The sequence below is a fragment of the Bacillus rossius genome, chromosome 1 (assembly GCF_032445375.1).
Source record: "Bacillus rossius redtenbacheri isolate Brsri chromosome 1, Brsri_v3, whole genome shotgun sequence".
Classification (NCBI taxonomy): Eukaryota; Metazoa; Arthropoda; class Insecta; order Phasmatodea; family Bacillidae; genus Bacillus; species Bacillus rossius.
This window is the reverse complement of record NC_086330.1, coordinates 1788071-1798985: the sequence shown is the minus strand read 5'-3', so window position 1 is coordinate 1798985 and position 10915 is coordinate 1788071.

The window sequence follows — 10915 nt, the reverse complement described above, 5'->3', positions numbered from 1 at the left end:
TGCCTGGGTGTGCCGGGGTGTGCGGGGTGTGCCGGGGATATACCTGTGAGCGCCTGCAGGATACCAGGGCCTCGCAGGGGTGGGAGTTGCACCCTCCTCTCTCTTCCTTCTGTACATTTCCACCCGTCCACGATACTGCTGCGGCTGAAAGAGTGGCCGCTTTCCTTACACAGACCAAATAGTCACGTAAATAATTTTGAAAGGCATCATTTGTTTAGGATCTCTATAAACTATTTTTAAATCTAAGTTTTCTACTTTAAAGAAATAATTCTAAGATGAAGTTAGTGAAATGTAAATTAGGAATATTTATTTTCAATGACGATATAAGTAACCTTTTTTATGTTACTTGGTAAGTTAGATAATATGCTAAGCATAATAAACATATATTTCATATTATATTTGTCCAAACTGGTTCCTAAGAAATTAAAAGTTGTTAACGCATAACAAAGAAAATTATTAATAAAAATTATTTTAATGTTACTGTCGTCAATTATTAACATGCATTTTTAATAGCTTAGCTACTGAATAGAGGTGATTGTACTTATGCACGCGCCATAGTAGTTATATTAACTTTATGAATTAAAAAACCCTACAATTTTGTATACAATTAATTAATGGAAATAAAATAACAAAAAACTGGAGTGATATTAGAAATACGGTTGATAAAGAATAAATTTAATAAAATAAATATTAAAAAATAATTATTACAAAAAATAAATTTTAATTAAAACTGAAAAACAAATAATATTTGTAAACGTTTCTTTAAATTTTATAATTTGAATTATTTATTAAATAAATATGTAAAATCTAAAATGTACATAAATTATATATACGGGATTATAATCTCACTTAAATAAACTTGAAAAGAACTTGAAAAGTTTGTAAACACAATTTCTAACGTTAATAATCACAATAAATAAATGTTTTTAATGATGTGGATAGCATTCAATATCAGTTTATAAATTATATATTTATATTTCAAAGAACATCTATATATATAAATAAATTTGTATGTGGTCAGTTTTTGAACAGTATTTTTTTATTTTTAATTTCTATGAAAATTTCATTGCACGTGGCGCGGGTATCATAAAAATTCACACTCACATCATTTAAAAAATAATAATGAAATATAACTTCCAAAAATAGTTTTTAATCGTCTTAGTTTGGTCGAAAGAGGGGGTGGAATACGCTGCGAGGATCAGGCGAATGCAGTCGAGAGGACAGAGCCGCTTTTAGCACCGCACTGTAGAACTCATGTCTCTCACACGCTCAGTCGCAGCACAGAGTGAGTGGCAACACTGTTGCCACATACACTCCGCGGCTTGTTGTTATTTTGTATACCATCGTTGATCATAATGAGCTATAATATATGTTTTTTTTAAATATTTCAAATACCATAAAAGAGTATAAACATACTATATTAATACAGCTGTAGTCAACATGATAGAAAAAAATTAAATACTAAACACCATTATTTTTTTATCGGAGAAACTATTTGTAATTCAGTTATCAATTCAATTATTAATAACAACATATTCCATGTCAGATGTGTAATGCTGAGAATAGCAAAACTTCTTCAATGTGATTATATTAAAAAAATGTTGACGAAAATGTTTGAAATCAAGATGGCGTCTTTAATTACATCTTCTTAGAAAAAAAAAAAGGAAAACATCAGATGACGCTCGTGACGAAATAAACCCAGAAAATGTATTTTTTACAATTATTCTCATTCCAAATTTTACCTTCCGAAATACAATTCTTGCGATGAATTAAATATTTTCATTACTTTAGGAAGTTGTGACTGAGGCATGCGCTCCACGGCGCGCCGAGCCAAGGACTGGAAGCCTGAGATGTCCATCAAGTTCCGTCCCTGCCCGTACACGCCCGAATATTCACATTCGGCCAAATTCGGGTTTATTTATATATATTTATATTTCTCTGTTTATTTTAATGTAGCTATACTAACCTAACTAACCGTCCATAGTGTTTTAATGTAGCTAACCTAACCGACCACTTTTAATATTTGAATTAATTTTTCCTGCGCAAAAATGAAACAAATCCCGAGGTTGGCCGAAGGAGAATATTCGGGCGTGTTCGGGCGGGGACGGAACTTGAAGGACAGCGCATCGCTGGCAGAAGGTGAGCCGGGTTGGAGTCCCGGGCAGGCACGCTGCAGCATCGTGCTACCGAGTGGCACGTGGAGTGGTGTCGCACTCCCAGCTCGGACTACGAGGCACCGCCGACAGCTCAGCGCCGCACTGCATTGTGGGATCCCCGTGAGAGCGCGCCACCTGGAGGGGTGCGGCTGTTCGCCCCCCTCCCCCCCTCTCGTCCTCCCGCCCACGACCGTTAAATTAAAAAAAGCGCGGACACGTAACGGCGGAGCCTGGAGAAATGCAGGCAGGCGATAATTCGTCGTCACGACGTCATGGATTATTGTGTCGTCAATGCCCTCGGCAGTTTTATGCCCTGGTTCCGGCACGCACCAGAGAGAGAGAGAGAGAGAGAGAGAGAGAGAGAGAGGCGGACAGCCGTGCGAGGCGAGGCAGGAGAAGTGAAGGGGGGTGTGGAGGGGAGGAGGAAACAAGGGAACGGCGGGAATAAACAAGCCGCGAGTGAAATATTCAGGCGAACGTCTCCGCATCCGGAGGATTGAAAAGTTGTCCCTGCGGGTTTCACGGGAGAAGGGTGGTTGGGGGTGGGGGGGGGGAAGATGAAGAAAGAGTGTTTCGAACATCCGCGAGTGTGTCACAGCAGATAAGCCTTTTTTTATTTCCCGTTTTTAATTCCGCGTTGTAGGCAGATCCATTTTGCGATTTTTTTTTTTAAATCGAGGGGCGAAGTATCTATGGACACTTTCGAAAAAGTATATGTACATTTTTATTAAATTTCTACTCTCGTATCTCTGGCCGGCGTTAATCCTTATCGCCGCCGACTCTGAGACGCGAATGTCGCCCTATTTGCCACGTGAGCTGTCAGGCAGAGGCTGCTCATGTGTTCGTGATGTTTATGCCATGCGGTGTTTATGCCATGCGGTGTTTATGCCAACCTCGAACACTGCGCTAAACTCCTATTCTCACTCTATCTCTAATGCATACCTCCACAGTTATTACCTGTCACGTCCATGTCCAAATAATATAATTCCCCTTTCATACAAATAAATTCACAAACCGAAATACACGCGTGCAACTATATTTTTGTCATTTGTTCGATTCTTCATGCCGCTGATTTTCTGTGAAACCAACAAAAATTTTAGTGAAGCTACAATATTATCTATTGAAGGTATTTGAATGGTTTACTTTGCTATTTTTCAGTCTGTTATGCAGTATGGCATTCTGGCTTGGGGAGGGATGAGTAAAACGGGTAAAACGTCAATTAAGCCACTTATAACAATTCAAAAACTTATTTTACGAGTTATTAAAAAAATTAACCACAATTTCCTGTGCTCCTGTGCTCCTGTGCTCCTGTGCTCCTGTGTCCCTGTGCTCCTGTGCCCCTGTGCTCCTGTGCCCCTGTGCTCCTGTGCCCCTGTGCCCCTGTGCCCCTGTGCTCCTGTGCTCCTGTGCTCCTGTGCCCCTGTGCTCCTGTGCTCCTGTGCTCCTGTGCTCATGTGCCCCTGTGCTCCTGTGCTCCTGTGCTCCTGTGCTCCTGTGCCCCTGTCCTCCTGTGCCCCTGTGCTCCTGTGCTCTTGTGCCCCTGTGCTCCTGTGCTCCTGTGCTCCTGTGCTTCTGTGCTCCTGTGCCCCTGTGCTCCTGTGCCCCTGTGCTCCTGTGCTCCTGTGCTCCTGTGCTCCTGTGCTCCTGTGCTCCTGTGCTCCTGTGCTCCTGTGCCCCTTTGCTCCTGTGCTCCTGTGCTCCTGTGCCCCTGTGCTCCTGTGCTCCTGTGCTCCTGTGCCCCTGTGCTCCTGTGCCCCTGTGCTCCTGTGCTCCTGTGCTCCAGTGCCCCTGTGCCCATGTGCTCCTGTGCCCCTGTGCCCCTGTGCTCCTGTGCTCCTGTGCTCCTGTGCCCCTGTGCTCCTGTGCTCCTGTGCCCCTGTTCTCCTGTGCTCCTGTGCTCCTGTGCTCCTGTGCTCCTGTGCTCCTGTGCTCCTGTGCTCCTGCGCCCCTGTGCTCCTGTGCTCCTGTGCCCCTGTGCTACTGTGCCCCTGTGCTCCTGTGCTCCTGTGCCCCTGTGCTCCTGTGCTCCTGTGCTGCTGTGCTACTGTGCCCCTGTGCCCCTGTGCTCCTGTGCTACTGTGCTCCTGTGCTCCTGTGCTCCTGTGCTCCTGTGCTCCTGTGCTCCTGTGCCCCTGTGCTCCTGTGCTCCTGTGCTGCTGTGCTCCTGTGCTCCTGTGCTCCTGTGCTCCTGTGCTCCTGTGCCCCTGTGCTCCTGTGCTCCTGTGCCCCTGTGCTCCTGTGCTCCTGTGCCCCTGTGCCCCTGTGCTCCTGTGCTGCTGTGCTCCTGTGCTCCTGTGCTCCTGTGCCCCTGTGCTCCTGTGCTCCTGTGCCCCTGTGCTCCTGTGCTCCTGTGCTGCTGTGCTCCTGTGCTCCTGTGCTCCTGTGCTCCTGTGCTCCTGTGCCCCTGTGCTCCTGTGCTCCTGTGCCCCTGTGCTCCTGTGCTGCTGTGCTCCTGTGCCCCTGTGCTCCTGTGCTGCTGTGCTCCTGTGCTCCTGTGCTCCTGTGCTCCTGTGCTCCTGTGCCCCTGTGCCCCTGTGCTCCTGTGCTCCTGTGCTCCTGTGCTCCTGTGCCCCTTTGCTCCTGTGCTCCTGTGCTCCTGTGCCCCTGTGCTCCTGTGCTCCTGTGCTCCTGTGCCCCTGTGCTCCTGTGCTCCTGTGCCTCTGTGCTCCTGTGCTCCTGTGCACTCGGCGCCCAGAGGAACCAGAACGAGGCGGAGGGATCGCCACAGTCTCGCCCCGGAACTACTTGCTGGCCACGCGACTCGCAGCCCCTCCTCCTCTGGCAGTTAGGCACCGGGAACTGCTTCTACGTGTGGCGGGTGGTATGTACTCAGGGGTTAACATGATACAAACTCCTGCAAAACGCGTCCAAATAATTTTTTTTTTATTATTTTAAGTTATATCTAGTTATATTTATATGATATAAAATTTCAAATCAAATATTTGTTGAATTAATAAAATATATTCATTTAAACAATCAAGAAGAAAATTTAAAGCATTCTCCAACCCGAAAAATAAAATATATTTTTTTTTCAATATAACGAAAGTTGTTTTCCTTCTGAATGTTCTGTGATATTTGGAACATATTGGAAAAACGCCTGGAACATTTAAGAATTGAATGTATACAACATTCCCAAAGTTTTAATATATTCCTAAATGATCCATTCATTAAATGATCATACTCTATGCAGCTAAAAGTTTTCGAATGTTTTTATCCTATCCATCCAGCAATTAATAACGTAAAACGAATTTCATACCTATGTTACTACGGTATTTATTTTTTAATCTTAAAGCACCATATATCTTCCTTGCACTAATTAATGGTCGTATAAAATTTTTTATTTTATGGTTTCAAATAAAGTTTAGAAGGCACATAAAGAGTTTAAACAAATTTGATAGCATACATAGTTACGAAAGTTGGAATGTTTTAAATTCAAACACTTTTTTTTTCAATCCCTTGCAGTAATGGTTCGTCTTAACAAAAGTTTTTTCAGCCCAAATTGTTTGGATTATATTTAGAACAATTACAATAAATTGTAACATGTTTAATAATTCAATTTATAATTTTTTTATAATTGAACTCATTTTTTTCATCCTTTACAGCAATGGTTGGTTGTAACAAAAATTTATCACAAGAAATATTTTAGATAGTATTTATAATGTTGAAATATTTAAAACAAATTTGATAGTGTGCCTCTTAAGTGAGTTATGAGTATTTTTGTTATTCAACCGCTGTTGCCACCCCCCTTTTCCTTTATTGGCTGGTCATATAAGAAATTATTTTAAGCGAAAGTGGTAGATAATATTCAGAAGGTTTTAAAATAAAAGGACAGATTTTATGGCGTACATGGTGCTGAGATTATAAAATGATATTATATTTCAAACCCTGTTTTTCATCCCCTTGCATCAATAGATCTTCTTAATAATTTTTTCAGACCAAAACTTTAAATGATACATATAAGGTTTACAGAATATATAAATGAATTTAATGTGCCTACTAGGAAAGGGTATAATATTTTTCCCCTCCAACAACTGTTTTTTTTTCTACCCTTACATTTGAATCAAAAATTTACTTAGAAAAAAGTGATATAATAACTTCACTAGGATGCGATAATTTACACATTAAGGGAGTAAACAATTTTTCTGTTATTCAAAAAATTCTTCCCTTATGCTACTTTTTTTATTTTACCCTTTAACTAACACAACCAACATTTTTATTAGTATGATCTATTTATGGTTTTGAGTCTATGGATAGTGGTACGAAAAGCTATTAAAATATTTTCCGCCAATCACACTATGGTGATGGCACAACAGGCAGTCTGGCTTCGAACCCAGAACCCACCACACATGGGCGTCACTCCACACTCACACGTGTAGAACGCTTGTATTAGTCGATAATTTAGTTATTGTAGCACTTGTTTCTGCAATCCATGAGTAACAATAGAATAGTGTAATAATTATTGAAAGTTGTGAGTTACACTGGTCTCACATGTGTTAGCACGAGGAGCCGGTGTCCCTGGCCGGATAGCTGGTCCTCTGGGAGCTGCGAGGCGTGTGCTCAGGAGAGGCCTGCCAGTCACAGCCAGTCACAGCCAGTCACAGCCAGTCACAGCCGGTCACAGCCAGTCACAGCCGGTCACAGCCTGTCACAGCCAGTCACGGCCAGTCACAGCCAGTCACAGCCAGTCACCGCCAGTCACAGCCAGTCACAGCCAGTCACAGCCGGTCACAGCCAGTCACAGCCGGTCACAGCCAGTTACTGCCAGTCACAGCCGGTCACAGCCAGTCACAGCCAGTCACAGCCAGTCACAGCCGGTCACAGCCAGTCACCGCCAGTCACAGCCAGTCACAGCCGGTCACAGCCGGTCACAGCCGGTCACAGCCGGTCACAGACGGTCACAGCCGGTCACAGCCGGTCACAGCCAGTCACAGCCAGTCACAGCCAGTCACAGCCAGTCACAGCCGGTCACCGCCAGTCACAGCCAGTCGCAGCCAGTCACAGCCAGTCACAGCCAGTCACAGCCGGTCACCGCCAGTCACAGCCAGTCACAGCCAGTCACAGCCAGTCACAGCCGGTCACAGCCGGTCACAGCCGATCACAGCCGGTCACAGCCAGTCATAGCAAGTCACAGCCAGTCACAGCCAGTCACAGCCAGTCACAGCCAGTCACAGCCGGTCACAGCCAGTCACAGCCGGTCACAGCCGGCCACAGCCAGTCACAGCCAGTCACAGCCAGTCACAGCCGGTCACAGCCGGTCACAGCCAGTCACAGCCAGTCACAGCACAGCCAGTCACAGCCGGTCACAGCCGGTCACAGCCGATCACAGCCGGTCACAGCCAGTCACAGCCAGTCACAGCCAGTCACAGCCGGTCACAGCCGGTCACAGCCGGTCACAGCCAGTCACAGCCAGTCACAGCCAGTCGCAGTAAGTCACCGCCAGTCACAGCCAGTCACAGCCAGTCACAGCCAGTCACAGCCAGTCACAGCCGGTCACAGCCGATCACAGCCGGTCACAGCCAGTCACAGCCAGTCACAGCCAGTCACAGCACAGCCAGTCACAGCCGGTCACAGCCGGTCACAGCCGATCACAGCCGGTCACAGCCGGTCACAGCCAGTCACAGCCAGTCACAGCCAGTCACAGCCGGTCACAGCCAGTCACAGCCAGTCACAGCCGGTCACAGCCGATCACAGCCAGTCACAGCCAGTCACAGCCAGTCACAGCCAGTCACAGCCAGTCACAGCCGGTCACAGCACAGCCAGTCACAGCCAGTCACAGCCAGTCACAGCCAGTCACAGCCAGTCACAGCCAGTCACAGCACAGCCAGTCACAGCCAGTCACAGCCGGTCACAGCACAGCCAGTCACAGCCAGTCACAGCCAGTCACAGCCAGTCACAGCCAGTCACAGCACAGCCGGTCACAGCCAGTCACAGCCGGTCACAGCACAGCCAGTCACAGCCAGTCACAGCCAGTCACAGCCGGTCACAGCCAGTCACAGCCAGTCACAGCCGGTCACAGCCGATCACAGCCAGTCACAGCCGATCACAGGCGGTCACAGCCGGTCACAGCCAGTCACAGCCAGTCACAGCCAGTCACAGCCGGTCACAGCCAGTCACAGCCAGTCACAGCCGGTCACAGCCGATCACAGCCAGTCACAGCCAGTCACAGCCAGTCACAGCCAGTCACAGCCAGTCACAGCCGGTCACAGCACAGCCAGTCACAGCCAGTCACAGCCAGTCACAGCCAGTCACAGCCAGTCACAGCCAGTCACAGCACAGCCAGTCACAGCCGGTCACAGCCGGTCACAGCCGATCACAGCCGGTCACAGCCGGTCACAGCCAGTCACAGCCAGTCACAGCCAGTCACAGCCGGTCACAGCCAGTCACAGCCAGTCACAGCCGGTCACAGCCGATCACAGCCAGTCACAGCCAGTCACAGCCAGTCACAGCCAGTCACAGCCAGTCACAGCCGGTCACAGCCGATCACAGCCAGTCACAGCCAGTCACAGCCAGTCACAGCCAGTCACAGCCAGTCACAGCCGGTCACAGCCGATCACAGCCAGTCACAGCCAGTCACAGCCAGTCACAGCCAGTCACAGCCGGTCACAGCCGATCACAGCCGGTCACAGCCAGTCACAGCCGGTCACAGCCAGTCACAGCCAGTCACAGCCGGTCACAGCCGGTCACAGCCGATCACAGCCGGTCACAGCCAGTCACAGCCGGTCACAGCCAGTCACAGCCAGTCACAGCCAGTCACAGCCGGTCACAGCCGGTCACAGCCAGTCACAGCCAGTCACAGCCAGTCACGGCCAGTCACAGCCAGTCACAGCCAGTCACAGCCAGTCACAGCCAGTCACAGCCGGTCACAGCCGGTCACAGCCGGTCACAGCCAGTCACAGCCAGTCACAGCCAGTCACAGCCGGTCACAGCCGGTCACAGCCGGTCACAGCCAGTCACAGCCAGTCACAGCCAGTCACAGCCAGTCACAGCCGGTCACAGCCGGTCACAGCCGGTCACAGCCGGTCACAGCCAGTCACAGCCAGTCACAGCCGGTCACAGCCAGTCACAGCCAGTCACAGCCGGTCACAGCAGGTCACAGCCGATCACAGCCGATCACAGCCGGTCACAGCCGGTCACAGCCAGTCACAGCCGGTCACAGCCAGTCACAGCCAGTCACAGCCAGTCACGGCCAGTCACAGCCAGTCACAGCCAGTCACAGCCGGTCACAGCCGGTCACAGCCGGTCACAGCCGGTCACAGTCAGTCACAGCCAGTCACAGCTGGACAGAGAGCCAGTCCCTCGCGGAAAAGAACAGCAGTACGAGCGAAGTTGCTCCCCCCTCCACGACCGCGACAGCCAACTCGTAACCAGGAACGAGGCTCGTAAAGGCAGTAGGGGACGTCAGACCGTGATTGTGACTCGCGAGCAGTTAGCAGTGATGGTACCGTGAGCCACTCCACACCTGGCGGCTTGCAGGACCGAGCCTAGGCAGTGCCAAACAAACAAAATACATACCAAACGATCAAACACAATTAAGTTTATTTACCTTTAAGCTACCTTCGATTTTCTTTTGTGTAGGATATAAAATATGCTATCCTTAACTTTCTCCTAAAACATATTTATTTCAAAAACTCTGTTACTCAATAGGAACATTAATTTCAAATCTTTATTCGCTCACTCTGAGAATTCCTCTCAAACCTTTACTTGCTTACGTAGAAAATTAATTTCAATCCTTTACTCGCTCACTCAGCATAAATTATGAACCTCATCTTGCTCACTTGGAATATTCCTCTCAAACCTCAACTTTGTGACATCCCACCTGACTGCCCCTTGTGACTATGTAAATGATTTGATTAAATACTTATTACCTTATTATAATCAGAAGTGATACTAGGTTATGTTTTCTATCATTACGTAAATAAACAACTGCTTGTTCTTTTGATAGATATACACGCATTTAAACATGTTTTATGAATATAATTTACATTTAACTAAATTTTTAAAATATTTATAATGGTGTGTTTACATTATTATGGAAATGTTTTAAAGATTGTTTTTACTCAATTTTGCTTACTCATTTAAGCTTCTTTCCCGAAATTCTTTCGTTTCATTAGTTATGTTTCTTTGTCTGAAAACAGGCTCATGCAATAATTTTTACAGTCACATCGTCATTAGAGAGGGCAGATATAAATTCAGCGAGGGGAGATAGATCACGTGTCGAGTCTTGTGCGCGAAGTCGCAAAGGATCATGGTCTGTTTTCATGGCCGAAAAGTGTTCTGTCGTTAGTAAAGATGGTAAGCTGCTCTGTGATTGGCTCATGATGGCGTCACGAGTGCAAATCTCTGTGCCGTGTTCAGTGTTTGGTAAAGAGAAAAATAAAAAGACAGACTTTATTCGTAGCTTATATTTTTATGTAGGACAATATTCAAGAAGGTAAAAGCCGAAAACTAATAAAGTAAAATTCTTTTGTCTGAAATGTTTCTTGGCGCTCAAACAAATTTCTTCAAGTGTTCGTGTATGTGCAAGCTAGGCCAATCACGAGTTAGCCGAGGTCTGGGTTGTCGCAACTCGCGCACTCGGAACTCAGCTCTGCACTCAGCTCTGCAGCTCAGCTCTGCACTCAGCTCTGCACTCAGCTCTGCACTCAGCTCTGCACTCAGCTCTGCAACTCAGCTCTGCACTCAGCTCTGCAGCTCAGCTCTGCACTCAGCTCTGCACTCAGCTCTGCAGCTCAGCTCTGCACTCAGCTCTGCAGCTCAGC